The 16,389-nt window shown below is 42.7% G+C and overlaps 1 protein-coding gene across 2 annotated transcripts in view; it reads right to left on the minus strand.

Moving 5' to 3' along the window:
- BRINP3 (BMP/retinoic acid inducible neural specific 3) overlaps positions 1-16,389 on the minus strand; it is a 206,833-nt gene that overhangs the window by 40,586 nt on the left and 149,858 nt on the right. The gene's annotated exons all lie outside the window — the stretch shown is intronic.

The raw sequence follows: 16,389 nt of genomic DNA on the forward strand, positions 1-16,389 counted from the left end.
CAGCTTGTTCCTGCAACAAAGTCACTCATCCCACAGTTTGGCTTTCACCCTGCCAGATGCTCCTTTTGGAGAGTCTGCACTTCAGCAGGCTGTGTGAAAGCAAAAATCCTGCTGCCTGAAGTAGCCTCCCTCTTCAAACAAAAATAATCATAATATTTAACATTGGTGCCATTTTAAGTTGCTCATGGATCAAGGTTGATTGGGGAAAACATCCACTCACATCAAAGAATACTCCATTAACATCCTTGTTCGTAAGTCTTTTAGTTTAGCTTTAATTTAGGTTTTCCAACAACATTTTTATTCAATGCAGGCAAAAATATTTTCTTTTTTTATGGCTGGAGGAAAAAAGATCTTTTGTAAATAAGCTGGAGTGGTCCTTGACCACATCCTGAAGGACACAGGGCACTGATGGAATACAACAGGGCCACTTCAACAGAGTATTTTCTGTGATGGATGAAGACTCATAACAAAACAAAAGGCATTGAAAAGTCTTCTGGAAGGGAAAAAAATGGAAGTCCAGGGTCAAAGATGATGATTTCATGTTTATCAAAGTGTTTTTAATAATTGCTCTGGGGATGTGTTGTTCATGTTGCCCTCATGCCTTCCTCTTTGCACAGCCCCTGTGCTGCCCTCAGGGCATGATGAAAAGGAACAGTTTCTTTATCTTATCAACTATTTGGAACCTTTTATCTTTTGCTTTTTCCCATCCTTAATTTTGTCTAAGTTGGGTTTTATCCTCTGTCCAGCAAGAATGTCCATTCCTGGCTGTACAGCTAACAATTTGAATTAATGGGGATATTTAATAAATTCTACATTACCAGATGAGCATCTCTGTGAATTTTAGTGTAGTTTTGGGATAGGCAGATCCATTTTCTCCTTCCCAAGAGATAATTATTCCTTCCTTAGAATTACAAAAGAGTTTGGGTCAGAAGAAACAATTTTAGTCCAACCCCCACTGCAAAGAGTAGGGATACACTCCACTAGATTAGGTTGCTCAGAGCCCCATCCAACTTTACCAACCTCTGATTCCTTGTTGGAAATGACATAACTTCCTTTTTAGTTTTAATTAACTTTAGTCATGGGTTTGTCCATCTTTGCCAAGGGGGAGGGGAGCTGAGCTCTATGGTTGGTTTAATCTTTAAACCTCCAAGGCTTTGGGTTTGGCTGGGCAGGGCCTGATAAGTTTCAACAAACAAAAGGGGAGTTTTGGAGGTCTGGGATTTAAAAATATACATGTTGGGAATCTAGAAGATTTCCTCCATGGAGGAGGTAAGCAGACGTTACTGCCTGGCAAAGTTGGAGACACCCTCTGTAAGAAAAGAATGCAAAATGTTACAGACACATATTATAAAGTTGGTTTTTCGCAAAGATTAAATAATATATGTATAATATAGGAAGGTTTTGCTGTATTTTTTACTTCTGATATTAATGAAACTTAGAAATAAGTAGTGTGATGAATATATGTATTCCTTAGGCTGTGGCATGATATTGAAGAAAAGACTGGGGGGTTTTTTTGTAACATCTAAACTGACTAAACCAAAGGGATGGAGAAAATCCCCTGCATTCCTGAATTATCTCATCCAAATGAATATTACTGGTCAAAGCTTCAGGAAATGAACTTATTGAATCTCTGTTATCAGTATGTTATCCAGATGAAGATGGCAAAAAACTCCAGGACCAGACAGAATGGAGCCACCCTCAGATGGATGTACCAGATAAAATGGTTGGGGGGAGTTGGAACGGAACAAAGAAATTCACACTCAAGAGGAATGTTTTGAATCATGCATGTAAATTTATAAATATGCAACAGGCTGGTACTTTTAAGGAGTGAGCTTTTTCTTAGGTGTGCTCTTGGCTGAAGTCACCTGGCCATATAATATTTTGCTTTTCTGTCTCCTAATTTTCTTTTTATTGTTTTTATTAAACTTCTGAATTTTTCAAAGAAGTGAACCTCATTTTTCACATAAGGGAACCACAGAACTGCCCCTAATGAGCATGAAAGGCAAAGAGATTGATATCCAACAGAAGATCACACACTAACTAATGAAAAGGATGGTGTAATGTAGAACCAAGGCATTCTTTGTCTCCTATAAATGTATAAGTACGTAAAAAGCCTTGCAATGGCACATCCTGGCCAGACTAAAGGAATGCCTGGCTCGCTGGCAGCTCAAAGAAAGTGCCAGAGTTTAGTTCCTTCCCAAGTTCAGTGGCATCCTCACACTGCCCTTCCCAGCCCTCAGCCCCTCCCGGGTCTGCACAGGAGGTGTGACAGAAGGGTGTGCCTGGCTGGCCTAAAGGAACCACAGTCCTGTTGGCTTGGTAAAGCCTTCAGAGTCTAAAGACTTAAAAATATTAAAAATGGTAGTTTGAAAAAATAATAATAATTACTGGGAAATAAAGTTAACTGAGGTGATACAAAGTAGATCCTTTGCAAAGCACAGATCTGCAGCTTGGAAAAATCAACAAGTTCTACCAGACTGAGAGGACTGAGGGTATGTATGTATATAAATATATGCTCTGACACCTCGGGAGGGATCAGATCCCAAAGCCACGTTCCTGACTACCTGCTTAATTCCTCAGGTCTCTTTTCCCTTCCGTTCCTCTGAGGCACTGGTGTATCTCCTTAAAATGAGCGTCCTGAAGCCAAAACAAAGGCAGCTCCCTCAGGAGACACAGGCTCCGAGGATGCCTTTTCAGCCCTCTCATTGCTCTAACCAGGGATTTAAGGAACGTTGTCACTCTGCTGTCCTCTGCTCGGTGGCACTAATCTCTACAGCTAACAACTGCTCCATGCAGTGTTCAGAAGTGATAAGGAAGGTTTACGCTCCCCAACTTGCAATGCAACAGCAATTCCAATAAGAAAACAGGTTTTTTCTCCCTGTAATAGACATCATATTTAACTACCCTTGTGCCCTGTCTGATCCTGCTAATGAGCTCCATGATGCAGGTGGAGGAGGGACAGAGATAAAATGAGCACAGTTACAGAGTGCCTGCTGCATTAAAAAAAATAAATAAATAAAAAGAGAGAGAGGATAATGCGCCCATATCTTAAACAGACACATTTCATGATCTGTGAAACTACAACATGAACTCCTAACACTGAGAGATGATTAAACTATTACACTCTAATCAACACACGGTGCCAGCCGTTGCTGGGGATTAACAGCCAGTGTTACAGTCCCGGGGGCCACAGAAATTGATACTTCCATTCATAAAATCAGAGAATATCCTGAGCTGGGAAGGACCCACAAGGATCATCGAGTCCAACCTCTGGCCCTGTACAGGACAACCCCAAAAAACCAGACCATGATTCTTGATACCACATAAAATCTGATTACAGCACTTCCTCTTTCACGTGGGTAGTACATGCAGTATGATTTTTAGATATTCTTAACTAATTGCAAATAAGGTAAAAAGGGTAAAACATTATATGCAGTGCTGGGTCAAGCAAGTTCATTTTCTGACTGGATGTGTCTCTTTTCCCTTCTCCTTTCTGCCAGGTAAATCTTTCTCGTGTCAACAGTGCCTGGAGATGGAAATGGCATCCCATATTTCAGTGGGAAAGAATAAATGAGAAATATAATGGGAGCAAACATTACTGCTGAAATGATGAATATCACACATATTTAGGCTGTGAGAAATATCTGGTGCTGCAGATATGTTCCTTGGATCCTCGCTGTTATTTGGTGTCATGGCAGGGCTCAGTGCTGAGTGCAGTGATTACCACTCGGAGCTGCAAAGGCCACAAAAACCCAGGAAGCCTCACCCGAGGATTTGACAGTGCTCTGCCACAGGGGAAAAAGGTGCCTGCTCTCTGTTGGAAGAGGACAGGAGCCCTGATCTCTCTGCTGTGAATATTTTGGTTTTCCCTGGTATTTTGCTGCAAGGCCCATGCGTACAAGGCTGTCCCACCTACACAGCACATTTGTGGTTTTGTTTCTGCTGAGTGCCTTGTGGAGCTTCTCCAGGCTGCCAAAATGTCTTAGGTTAGCTTGTTTCCTAAGATGCCTTGTGGAGGATCAATGAATTTATACCTCCTTGGGGACTCAAAACACCAGGGTATTAAAGGTGCTGCAGGCTGACATCTGACAGCAATGCCACGCTGGGAATATGAAAATAACAAATTTTATCACTGCACTTTTGTCTCCTATTTCCTTTTTAGCAAGCAGAGCAAGTCCACGACTGAGCTTTGAAACTGTCACTCCTGAAAATTTCTTTTAAATCATATAGGCACTGTTTCCACAATGAGTGCAACAGAGATTATCTCAGGACTAAGGATGCTGGAGCAGTTCCTTCCTCACAGCCCAGACTCTGCACAAAGGCAGGGAAGAGCCTCTGCAGTCAGGGTAGCAGGGGGATAAAACAGCAGCTCCTTGTGTCCAGGGAGGTCTCAGGGATGTGCTTATGGAGCACCAGGACTCCTAAGCAAATAAGAAAATTCAGATTTAACATGGATTTTTATCAAAGGGAGGAGAACACTGGTTTTCTTCCTGCTGGTTCTTATCATGGCTGAAATCCATGACAACTTGCATGTGACAATAATTAAGTGAGGGGAAATTCTACATACAATTTAGGAGAATGTAAAGCATGGTTTGAAAAAATCTGCATTTGGTGCTACGCTAAGAAAAAAATTGTTTCATAGTAAAGTAACCCACAAGAAATTTCAGCCACCTTCTGTCAGTCTCCAGAAATGGCAGTTTCTGGGGAGATGACATTTCATCAAGCATTATTCTGTTGTTTAATTTAATATTCTGTGATGAGCCATTTCACCTAAAATGAGATAATATAATCCTATGGAAACAAAACCTTTGGCATTGAAAATTACAGCAGAGTGCTTCAGAAGATACATAATCTTGTCTAATTGTGGATTACATGGTCCACCCAAAATCAATTTTAATTTTTTTAAACTATATTCAAACCCCGAAAAAGCAATTATGTTTTCTGGGCAAAAGCAGACTGACAATAACTGAAAGAAAGTAAGACTCTTTTGTTGACTGAAACATATTATTCACAATTTTATAGTCTGTGTATTTTCCAATATTAATAAGGATTTGGATTTTAGAGGTAGGTTTTTTTTTAATTTAACAAAGTTCAGTAAAAATATGTGTATAGGAGAAAACCCCTTTTTACATCAAATTATCATGTCAAAATCTACCATTAGAGAGTAATTGTAATGGGCTGTTTGGTAATTTCTCTAAATGAGGCTCTAAGGAAACATTTTTCTCCCTTAAAAGTCTGGACATCTGTCATTCGTACACACATCCTCTTTTTTAATCAAGTTCTTTAACTTGCTCTAGAGGTATTAAAATTCTGCCATCACAGTCTAAAAGTGAGTAATACCTCATGCAAAAACTGTTCTGCTTTGGCTCTAACAAAATGTTACAGTGGGATAAATGCAAATTAACAAAAATCAACTGGTCTTTAACATGTGAGGGTGTCATGCTGCCTGAACAAGCAATGACATCATCTGATGTGCTGGTCCAGCTCAGAGTGCTTCAGACAGCTTCAAAATTAGCTCCAGAGAATTCTTGTTCTCCTCTGCATTTCCTCTTCTCTCACCCTCATAATGAGAATTGCAAATGATCACTCCTTTGTACAGAGCACTGCTTCTTTAGGAAGCCAGCTGGCTTCTTAAACCAGAGTTCTGGGATCAGATGTTCAGTCAGACTTGGTATTTCCTTGGGCAGTCTATAGTCCAAGGAGGGATGATCTTGTGCTTCAAGCAGGTCAACTCTGACATCAGAATAACTTTCTCAGAGCCTGGTCCAGTCAGGATTTGGAAACTGCTGCCACCAAGGCTCAAGTGCCCTGATGGAGAATAGAATTCTCCATATCCCTGGTGTGACTCTCGTTTCCCTTTGTGCTGCTGTCTCTCCCCACACAGAGCCTGGCTCTCTCCTTCCCCTCCCTGCAGACAAGGTGGCTGCTCTGAGTTCACTGACGTGTCCATGCCCAAGGCTGACCAAGCCCTCCTGGGGCCTCTCCTCTCAGGGCAGCTTCTCCAGCCCCCACCTCTGTGAGGACATCCCTGACCCCACTCCTGAGGGGTGCTGATGCCTTTCCTGTGCTGTGGAGCCCCAAACTGGATGCAGCATCTGAGTGTGGTCTGAAAGGTGCTGAGGCTAATCCCCTCCTTGAGCTCTGCTCTCTGACCTCCTCTGTAGCACCCAAACTTGGCCTTGCTGCTGTCAGGACACTTTGTCCTCTTCCCCAGAAACCTTCCAGGGAGATCCAGCCCCAGCTGATGCTCTGCCTGTCCAGAGCAGGATTTTTCTTTTTGCTTTGTTGAGCTCCACCAGGCTCCTGTTGTCCTGATCCACCAGGTCCCTCTGTATGCCAGCCCTGACCTTGAAGGTTTCTCTCTCACTCCTTCAAACTGGCAACATCTGAGAGTGCAGTTTCTTCAAGGAATTGTTAAAGAAATCAAAGGGAACAAGTCCTGGGACAGACCCTGGCTGTGTCTGGGATAGTCCCTGGCTGTATGGCACTTGGCACCAGTTTTCAGACAGGATGTGTGACCCTCTAACCCTGCACTCTGTCTCCCACAATATTCTGGTACCCAGGGTGAGACACAGTGCTTTGGGCATGATATTTTTGGGCCTGAGAGATTTTAGCCTGCTGGTAGCTGCTAACTCCTTTCCCAAGAGAAATGTTTCTTAGGAAAGCCTTTTCCCAAAACAATCTTGGCAAAAACCACTATCCTTTCCCCAAACAATCTTTCTCCAGGTGGTGTTTGCCTTTCTGGTTCTCAGAGAAAACATTCTGGCTGTTTCTCAGTTTGATCAATGAGATTGGGGAGGTGTCAGTCCTGTTCTCTGATCATGTTAAGTCTGTATCAGAACATCTTATAAAATGAGACAATTACAGGTTTTTTTATGCCTTTTGCCTTCTGAAATATTTGGAGTCTTTTGTTCGTGTCCTACAACAACACAGTGCTGTGGATGGAAGGACAAACAGATGGGTAAAAATCCAGTTCTGTGACCAGATTCCATCTGTAGAGCCTTGCTAAGACTGAAGCAAATGACACCCATTGCTCTCCTCTCATCCATAAATCAGTTTTGTCATGGAGAGAATGAGATGGGTCAGAGACGATTTGTCATCTTCTCCCTCATGTCCCTTGCTCTCCCCTCACCTCTGCTGGCTGCCACATGACCCCCATGCTTCTCCCTCACTGCCCAGGGTGACAACACGAGATGAAAAAGTTCCCAGATTGAGATAAGGACAGGGAGAGCCCACTTATAAATAACAGACATGAGCAAAAGTGACTTAATGAGGGAGTATTAATATATTGCCAGTTTAAAATAGAGTAGGATTGTAAGGAGGAAAAAAGACAAAATAAAACCACCTTCACCTCAGCCCTTCCTTCTTCCACTGCTCAATTCCACTCCTACATTCCCAATTCTTCCTTTCCCCCATGACCATTGCTGGGTGGTGGAGGAGGGAGGCTGCAGTCAGTCCATAGGACTTTGTCTCTCACAATCCTTCTTCCTCATGCTGTTCCACTGCCCCAGAGTGGGCACAGTCCTTCCCTGGGTCTGTCCCACCAGGTCTGTACCTGGTGGGTCCTTTGAGATCACACTGCTCGAGCCTGCTCCACCACAGGCCACCACAAAACCTGCTCCTGCCTGGGCTCCTCCTTCCCCCAGGGCATCTCCCCTACAGAGGAGTGGGTTCCTTCATGGGATGCAGGTTTGCCCCACCGTGGACCTCCAGGGGCTGCCAGGGGACAACCTGCCTCACCATGGACATCTCCACAGGCTGCAGGGAAACCTCTGCTCCAGCACCTGCAGCACCTGCTCCTTCACCAGCCTGGCTGCCAGCAGGGCTGTTTGTCTCACCTCTTCTCCCTCCTCTCTCTCCCAGCTGCACTGCAGTGTTTACCCTTTCTCACACAGGGTCTCAGAGGTGCCACCAGTGTCACTGACAGGGCCAGCTTTGGGCAGGGGGTGGCAGCTTTGGGGGAGGCTGGCACTGGCTCTGTCTGACATGGGGTAGCACCTGGTCTGTTCTCAGCACAGGCCATCCTTGCAGTTCCTCACTGCAAAAACTTTGCCAGATGAATCTCATACATCTCCAAAAATCTTGCCCAAGAGGACTCATCCCATGACTTTCCCAATGACCAAAGTGAATCCCATCAATCAGTAATTCCCTGGAGGGTCCTTTCAGGCTTTTTTTGATGATCAGTATAATATTTACTTTTCTCCAGTCCTCAGGGATATTCCCCAACCTCCATGATCTTCCAAAACAGAGAGACCCTGCCAGGATATCATCTGTCTCTCAAATCCCCAGATGCAGTCTGATAACTCCCATGGAATACCAGGGGTCAGGTTCTCTCCAGTAACCTTTGATTGCTCCATTTTTCACTCCTGGTGCCTCCTTTCCCCTGTGCCTCCTCCTCCTGAGCTCAAGGACCTGCAGTATTTGCTGGTGAATACTGAGGGCAAAGAAAGCATTGAGTACTCCTGAGACAAACCCCTAAATCACTTAACCCGTTCAGCAGCAGGCTCACAATTCCTTTTTTAATCTTTTACCTCCAGCTATAAAAGCTTTTCTTGTTGCTCTTGGCATACCTTGCAAGCACTGGATGTAGCTTTTCCCATCACCACCTCTGAATGCCTGGGCAGGGTTCCTGAGTTTTTCCTTGGTAGCCTGTCCGTATTTGCATCTCCTGTACTTCTGCCTTTTTGCTTTGTAATTCTGCCTTGAGCTGCCCATTTTAGCAAACCCCTAAAATCCCTAAAGTTTTAGTATATGATTTTAGTGTGAGAATGGACATTTCTGCTTCAGGATGCTGCCCTGAGAACCTGGCCAGCTTTCCAGAGCTCCCTTGTCTTCAGAGCTTTCTCAGAGGGACAGCTTCTCCCAGTTCCCAGAATTGAATGAAGATGCTTTTGTGAAGCCCAGGTCTAAGTTCTGCTGCTCTCCTACCCTGTGCTTCCCAAATCCTGGCACATATCCTCTACAGACAAGGCTGCCAATGATTATCCCATCCCCAAGTAGCAGTTCTTTGTCAAGGAACAGCCAGCCCAGCTCTGTGCCACTCCTTTTGATTGATCCAGTGCCTGCATCAAGATGCTATTGCTGACAACCTTCAAAAGCCTCCTTGACTGCTCGACACACCCTGGAATTGCTTAGGGAAGGCTTCATCCCCTCCTTCACACTGACTGAGTGGTCTGTAACAGGTTCCCACCCCAATGTCACCACTGTTGGCCTCTCCTGTGACCCTGACCCACAAATTCTCATTCCTGTTGTCCATCCCAGAGCAGAGCTCCCAACATCCAGGCTACTCCATGACAGAAAAGGCAACTCCCTCCTCCCTCATCCTACTGATTTCACACATGGAGTGCATCTGAGCAGCACACCCAGGGTGGATTTCCATTTCCCACCTTTTACTGTTGCCTTGTTGCTGTCACCCTGCACTGTGCATTCCTAGGAAAGATTCCCCCTTTTCCTCACAGCCCTGATCCCTGTGTGACTCCTGATGCCTTCCAGCCATGCCATTCCCTCTCTGAGCCTCATCCCATCCATGAAATGATATTACAGGGGCATGTGCCTGTAATAATGCCTTTCCAGATTACTGCATGACAGATGAAAAACAACTTAAGGAACTCAAAAATTTATATTAAATTAAAAAAAAAAATCAGTGTGGTTTTAATTCATTCCTGCTGCATTTTTCCTTCAAAGTAACCTGTCTCCTTGTCTCTGCTAATCATTTGCCTACACCTGGGTTTAACACGACTCCAGCCTTCCTTTGGCACAATTCCTTCTAACAGCAAGCCAAAGTAAACAGATAATATTGCATAAGGGAAAGCAGGGACAAACAGACTGACAAGAATATTCAGACCAGAAGCTCTCCTTGATAAAAAAAAAAACAAAAAAACCACTTAGGAAATATCTCTAGTAGCTCCAGAAGGTTATTTCCCTACAGAAAAGGTGACACAGAGCATCAAAGTCAGCCAGCCCTGCAGTGTGGCCATTTCAGGGCTGATTATCTGCTGGTGCTGTAAAAAAGATTATTCTTTAATATAAATACTGGCTGGTTTTTCTTACAGGTTAGGAGTTGGAAAGAAGACTGAAGTTCATCACCCACAACAGCAAAGGAAAGCTGCTAAAGCTATTCATGTCACCACCAAGACGGCTCTTTAAGTAGAACTGTGCAAAGAAAAGCCATTTTGTGAAAGCATTTTTAGCATTCCAAAGTTATCTTAAATCTTTAGATATTTTGTGAATTTTTCCAAATGCCTGTAATTCCTCTGAAATCCTCTGAAAGGACCATTGCAAAGCTTCCCTCTTTTACTTTGCTTTGAATCAGCCAAAGTGCTTCACCTTGACGGAACAGAATTATTTTTTGTTGTAATGTCTCCTTTTAGATTCATATTATAACATCAAAGTTACAAAGTAAAAAAATAAAAAAATAAATATTTCAAAGTGAAGGTTAAACACTTTATTGAATTCTTAAAAAACAAAAAGGAAAATTTAAAAAAGCAACTAAAAAGAAAAAATTAGCAGCAAACCACAGTTTTGCAGTTACTGAAAGATTATTTGGCTGGTTTATTCAAAGTAGCTGCCTCTATATTTTGTAGCATCCTTTATATAAATTTTAATCTCTGCTACACTCCAACAGACTTTTCTGTTTAGACTGCAAGCTCTTCAGAGGAGAGGCCTGGCTCTTATATCATTACAGGGCAGTTAGCACAACAGACCCCAAATTTAATTGTTGCCATTTATTACAAATAATAAAAATAATTTTGTCTATTGCTCCAGGCAACTGCACTGTCCTTACAGTCCTCAGTGGGAGCTGCCATTAGTGTAAGGGGTGAGAGTCCTGGTGGGAAAGATCTCCTAATCCCCATTTTATCACACATTTCCCTGCACTGTTTATGAAACGCTGTTGCTGCTCCAACAATGTGACCACCATGGCTATCATTGCTATTCCATAACAATGCTTTTTTAATTTTAATCAGGGCAATAAATACAACTGCAAGTCAAACAGCACTGTCAGCTGTAAATCAACCTGAAAGCACAAAGCTGGAAGTCTGAGAGGATATAAACCACGGGACCCACGTTTCAAATGGTTGGATGTGATTGCTGTTCATTAAAGTGCAGCCTCAATATTGTGTAGATGTTATTAAAGAGATTTATAAAAGATAGATGTTTTTTAAAATATCCCACCATGATTCAGAAGCCTGGAGAAAACAAAGTGCTAAAATGAACATATATTTGTTTTTATGTTGCCATGAATTTTAGTTCTTCATGATACATTACTCTATTTGTCAAAGAAGTAGCAGCTGTGTTCCAAGAAATATATGTTTGAAAATAATCCAATTCAAAGAAGCAGAAGACTGCAGCTGGAAAAAACCTTATTTCTTCAGAGAAGAGATAGTAAATCTGAATTTTTCTTCCTCTTCTCCCTCCAATTTGGGCTAAATCAGCCAGCTCTCCTGATAATTAAAATATCTCCTTCTCCAAAGGAAAGGATTTCTCCTTTAAACTTTCTGAAGGACAAAGGGGAGGAAGAAAGGAAGGCAGGAAGGCAGGAAGGAAGGCCGGAAAGGAAGGCAGGAAAGGAAGGCAGGAAGGAAGGCAGGCAGGAAGGAAGGCAGGAAGGAAGGAAGGCAGGAAGGAAGGCAGGAAGGAAGGCAGGAAGGAAGGCAGGAAGGAAGGCAGGAAGGAAGGCAGGAAGGAAGGAAGGCAGGAAGGAAGGAAGGCAGGAAGGAAGGAAGGCAGGAAGGAAGGAAGGCAGGAAGGCAGGAAGGCAGGAAGGCAGGAAGGCAGGAAGGCAGGAAGGCAGGAAGGCAGGAAGGCAGGAAGGCAGGAAGGAAGGCAGGAAGGAAGGAAGGAAGGAAGGAAGGAAGGAAGGAAGGAAGGAAGGAAGGAAGGAAGGAAGGAAGGAAGGAAGGAAGGAAGGAAGGAAGGAAGGAAGGAAGGAAGGAAGGAAGGAAGGAAGGAAGGAAGGAAGGAAGGAAGGAAGGAAGGAAGGAAGGAAGGAAGGAAGGAAGGAAGGAAGGAAGGAAGGAAGGAAGGAAGGAAGGAAGGAAGGAAGGAAGGAAGGAAGGAAGGAAGGAAGGAAGGAAGGAAGGAAGGAAGGAAGGAAGGAAGGAAGGAAGGAAGGAAGGAAGGAAGGAAGGAAGGAAGGAAGGAAGGAAGGAAGGAAGGAAGGAAGGAAGGAAGGAAGGAAGGAAGGAAGGAAGGAAGGAAGGAAGGAAGGAAGGAAGGAAGGAAGGAAGGAAGGAAGGAAGGAAGGAAGGAAGGAAGGAAGGAAGGAAGGAAGGAAATATGTGTTTTCTGTAATGTATGGTTTCTGTTTTGCAAGGAGGAAGGGAGGTCCACATTTCCTTTTGGACAGACTATTTGAATTGGAACAATCAGCTACTACAGAATCCTCAGGGAAGCAAATTTGGGTGATTCTGGCAGTGGGGTAGATTTTGAGGGAGGGTGGATGGGTTTGGTTGATTTCTTTTTGAAGTGGGGAATGCTGCAGGGATATCTCCTCTCAGCTCTGTGCTCTGCAAGATGGAGAGAACAGGGATAAGTGTTAGCGTGGAGGTGGGACTGGTGGGGAACAGAGTCGTTTATATACATAGTTCCAAGGAACTTCACTTAAATGTTGAACGTGATGAGAGGAAATAGCCTCGGGATGCACCAGGGAAGCCTTAGAATGGATACTCAGGAAAATTTCTTCCTGGAAAGGGTTGTCATGTATGGAACAGGCTGCCCAGGGCAGGGGTGCACTCACCAACCCTGGAAGTGTTTTAAAAATGTTTGGACATTTTCAGTTGGCTTTAATGGTGAACTAGCATGGTGGAGCTGGTTGATGGTTGGACTTGATCTTTTCCAGCCTTACTGATTCTGTGATTCTATGACAGATGTGTGTATAAATATTCTGTGTTAGATATGTGTATAAATATACAAACGTGTATATTTGTATGTTATAGAGTTAATGCTGGTAATGTCAGCCAGTTAAAGGAACGTGAAACCAAAAACCCTCCTCTCACAAGCCTTGAAAGTCTCCTGGTGCCACATAAAGGTGGAAGAATTGCAGTCAAAATTGGCAGTGAAACCAGAGTATCATCCTGTAAAATGTGGATTAATTCAGAATTTCTGCTGGGTAGGAGACAAAAACCTTGTCTGCACTCTGATATGATCTGGGAGGACTCACATTTCCTATAATGAAGCAACTTGTTTTTTATTGTCAATCTAAATATGACCTTGACAGCAAGTTCCCTTTTCAGAAACCAAAAACCAGACTCCACAGTTGTCTCTCTAAGTCCCAGTGTTTGAAGGATGCTCCCTTCATCCTGTCAGGTTTGCTTCCAGGTGTGGTTTTGGTTCAATATTAAAATTAAAATTATATATTAAATTAAATTAAAAGTGTTTCTGTCGCTGCCCTTCAAAGGGATGTTCCTGGGAAGTCACAGGAAGTTTTCAAGAAAAATGTCTCAAAAAATTATCTACTGGTTATTTGGGGTTTTTTTTTTTGTAAAAATTTTTATCACTTCAATGTGGTTTAGAAGTAGTGCTGCAACATGGATGTCCCAAAGTCCTTTATTATCTTTCTACAGAGCTATAAATTTACTTAATGCATAAGACATAGTCCTTATGGGCAGATATAGATATAACCTCTGTCAGTCCAAAATTTACCTTAGTTGAAGGTGCTGGGAACTCCTACAGTTTGAAAAGTGTGTAGGGTAAGTAAACATGTAATGATTCACAGGAGGATAAAGGAGGGAAGAGAATGAGTGAAACCAAAAAATGTTCTTGGAAAACACATTGAAGTAAATAACCAGTGTTAAGCTGTTCCAGGAGAAGATTTAAGAAGCTATGAATCCAAACAGACAACACTGCCCTAGAAGAAAAGAGAGGCCACAGAGTGACATCACTCTTAATAAAGAAAGCCCAAAGCTGCCAAGGCAGATTGGAATTCCACCAAGAACGAGGGGATTTTGTCACTAGCTTTGAAGTGAATTACATTATGTCCTGTACATGGTGGACATAAGTAGAATTATATTAGATCAAGCCTTCTGCTCCTCCTCTTATTACAATGTCATCACAATGTTTGAAGTATCTCAGAGAGCAAGGCCACGTGAAACTTTAATAAGTTGATTTGCCAGGTGCAGCTTTAGCAGGAGCCGTATAATGCTTTTAGTTTGGGAACAGGGGCAATTATATTGGCTGTACCATCATTTCTGAGGTAGGACAGGAACAATTTAGACACTGACCCTCCAAAGAAATTATGCACATCCCACCTGTTCATTTTATTAAAACAGTGGCACCTCCACGGGGGGGAAGAAGGGGAGAGGGGAGCATCGGTCACAGAAGGAGCGGCAGCTTGGTGTATCTGCTCATGTTATTGATTAAACTTCCTGACAACCACAGAGGGAAGTTAATTACTGGGAGGCAAATTAACACCCCTGCAAGATAATGGAGAAAACAATAATTATATTAGGAACTCAGGGGGCTAAGTTTTCTTGGCCCTGAGCCTGAGGCTGTAAGCGGTGTTTGAAAGTAAACTGCCGCTCTACTGCTCAGGGGCAAATAGTTTGAACCATATTGATTGAAGTCTTTATTCTCAGTGATTAAAAAGCACCTTCAACTGCCAGTGAGTCAGTTCAGGCTGTTCACAAGGAGTCTTTCAATTAGGATTTCGAATGGGACTCGCTTTGCATGGCAATGGTCTGTCCTGGTCAGCAGAGAGAGACAGACTGTGCTGAGTGACCCGGGCACATCTGGCATGGGCTCGGTGTGAGGACCCAGGGAGGGGCATCCTCCCAAACCCACAAAAACAAACCTTTTCAGACAGCAAGGTTAGATTCATGACACCTATAAGCTGAAGAAACCCTCCAGGATTCCATTCGGATTCCAGATTTCATTTTTAGTCTCATTTTACATGCATTTATTTGAATCACAGCAGCTGGAAAAGTGGGAACATGCCACTGGACTAAGTAAGAGAGGACTTCTAGTGCAAACTGCCTTCACTGGAAGTGATGGAGTGGGCCTGTGAATTTATAGTCTGTCTGTGATGCCAAGCCAAACCTTGTCATCTTGTGACGTTATTTAAAATTTGGAATCTCAACACTGAGTCTCAAAATCAGTCTGGGCAACTTTTTTTCCATTATAAGTGCAATAAGTTCTGATCAGAGTGTACAACAAAACATCTCTGTTTAAACTGACATTTCCAAATTATGCCTGCAGTTACCTTCTGCCCTTTTACTTCCTTTTAGTAATTTGAAACAGGTATAAATGAGACATTTGGTACATGGTTTAAAATGTCTATTTTAGAATGTAGTTTCTCTTTGAGGCATTTCTGTTGGCCTTTTTGGGGGTGAGAGCTTTTCTGGGGTATTTTGGGGATCAGGGAGTGGTTATTTTCTCTTCACCTGTAGTAAAAGAACCATAGCAAACACTATAAATGCCAAAACAATTTTTAGCTAGAGATTAAATGGCAGTCTGAAATTTTTTAAGACAACATCACTGTATTTAAACAGGAGTTATTGAGGGCATCTTTAGCTCTTAGGGCTGTCATTATTACTGCTGGTAAGAAGGAAGGAGGCTGGGACCTGGGTCAGTGTCTCCATGATGTCAGTCTACAAGTTTGGCTGCTGGGAAGAATTACCTTTTTTACTTGTCAGCCAGGTGACTTTGATTTGGATGCAGGGAGAAGCAAGAAAAAGGAATCCCACAGTGTCCTCTTCTGCTAAAGCAGTTTTTAAGAAAGGATTTGTGCCACAGGAATAGCAAAAATCTGTGCCTTACTGGGGTGGCAAACAAAATTAGTCTTGATTCTTCTGACTAGACAGAGGGATTTTTAAGATTAAACTTCACAGACTGAATGCAGATTTGCTGCAGCTTTTCTGGAGTTCTCCATCAGAAAGAACATGACAGCAATAGTTGAAAATGCTTGTGTGTTGAAGGGGAGGAGAAATACTGTTCCACTGGGTGCATTCCTTAATGCAGTGCCAGGACATATTAATATAATCCACAATTAAGATGATTCCAGACAATAGTGTATGAAATGGTGAAAAAACTAGCCCTCATCTGATGGTGCAGACTTCTTGCCCCCTGTGTCTTTATGTTGTGTTGATTCACATTTGATCTTGAAGATCTGAATTTGTCTTTGGGCCTCCTCATAATGTATTCTGTGCATCACATCTCTAAGGTTTCTGCCTTCAACACTGGGCAATCTATTTAAATTTATTTATATTACTTTTTTCCTAACTTGAAATTTAGTCTATTTAAGTCTAAGTTAAAGATATGACTTCATATTTTGTTTAACTGCCTGGCTTTGCACCTGCTTTCTTAAAGCATCAATGTATTTTTAGCAAATTAAGTAAGTCCAGCTGTATCTGCTTTTTTTGATTGCTACAGAAAATGAACAAAATGTAACTCAGA

Source organism: Prinia subflava, chromosome 10 (assembly GCF_021018805.1).
Source record: "Prinia subflava isolate CZ2003 ecotype Zambia chromosome 10, Cam_Psub_1.2, whole genome shotgun sequence".
In the NCBI taxonomy this organism is placed as follows: Eukaryota; Metazoa; Chordata; class Aves; order Passeriformes; family Cisticolidae; genus Prinia; species Prinia subflava.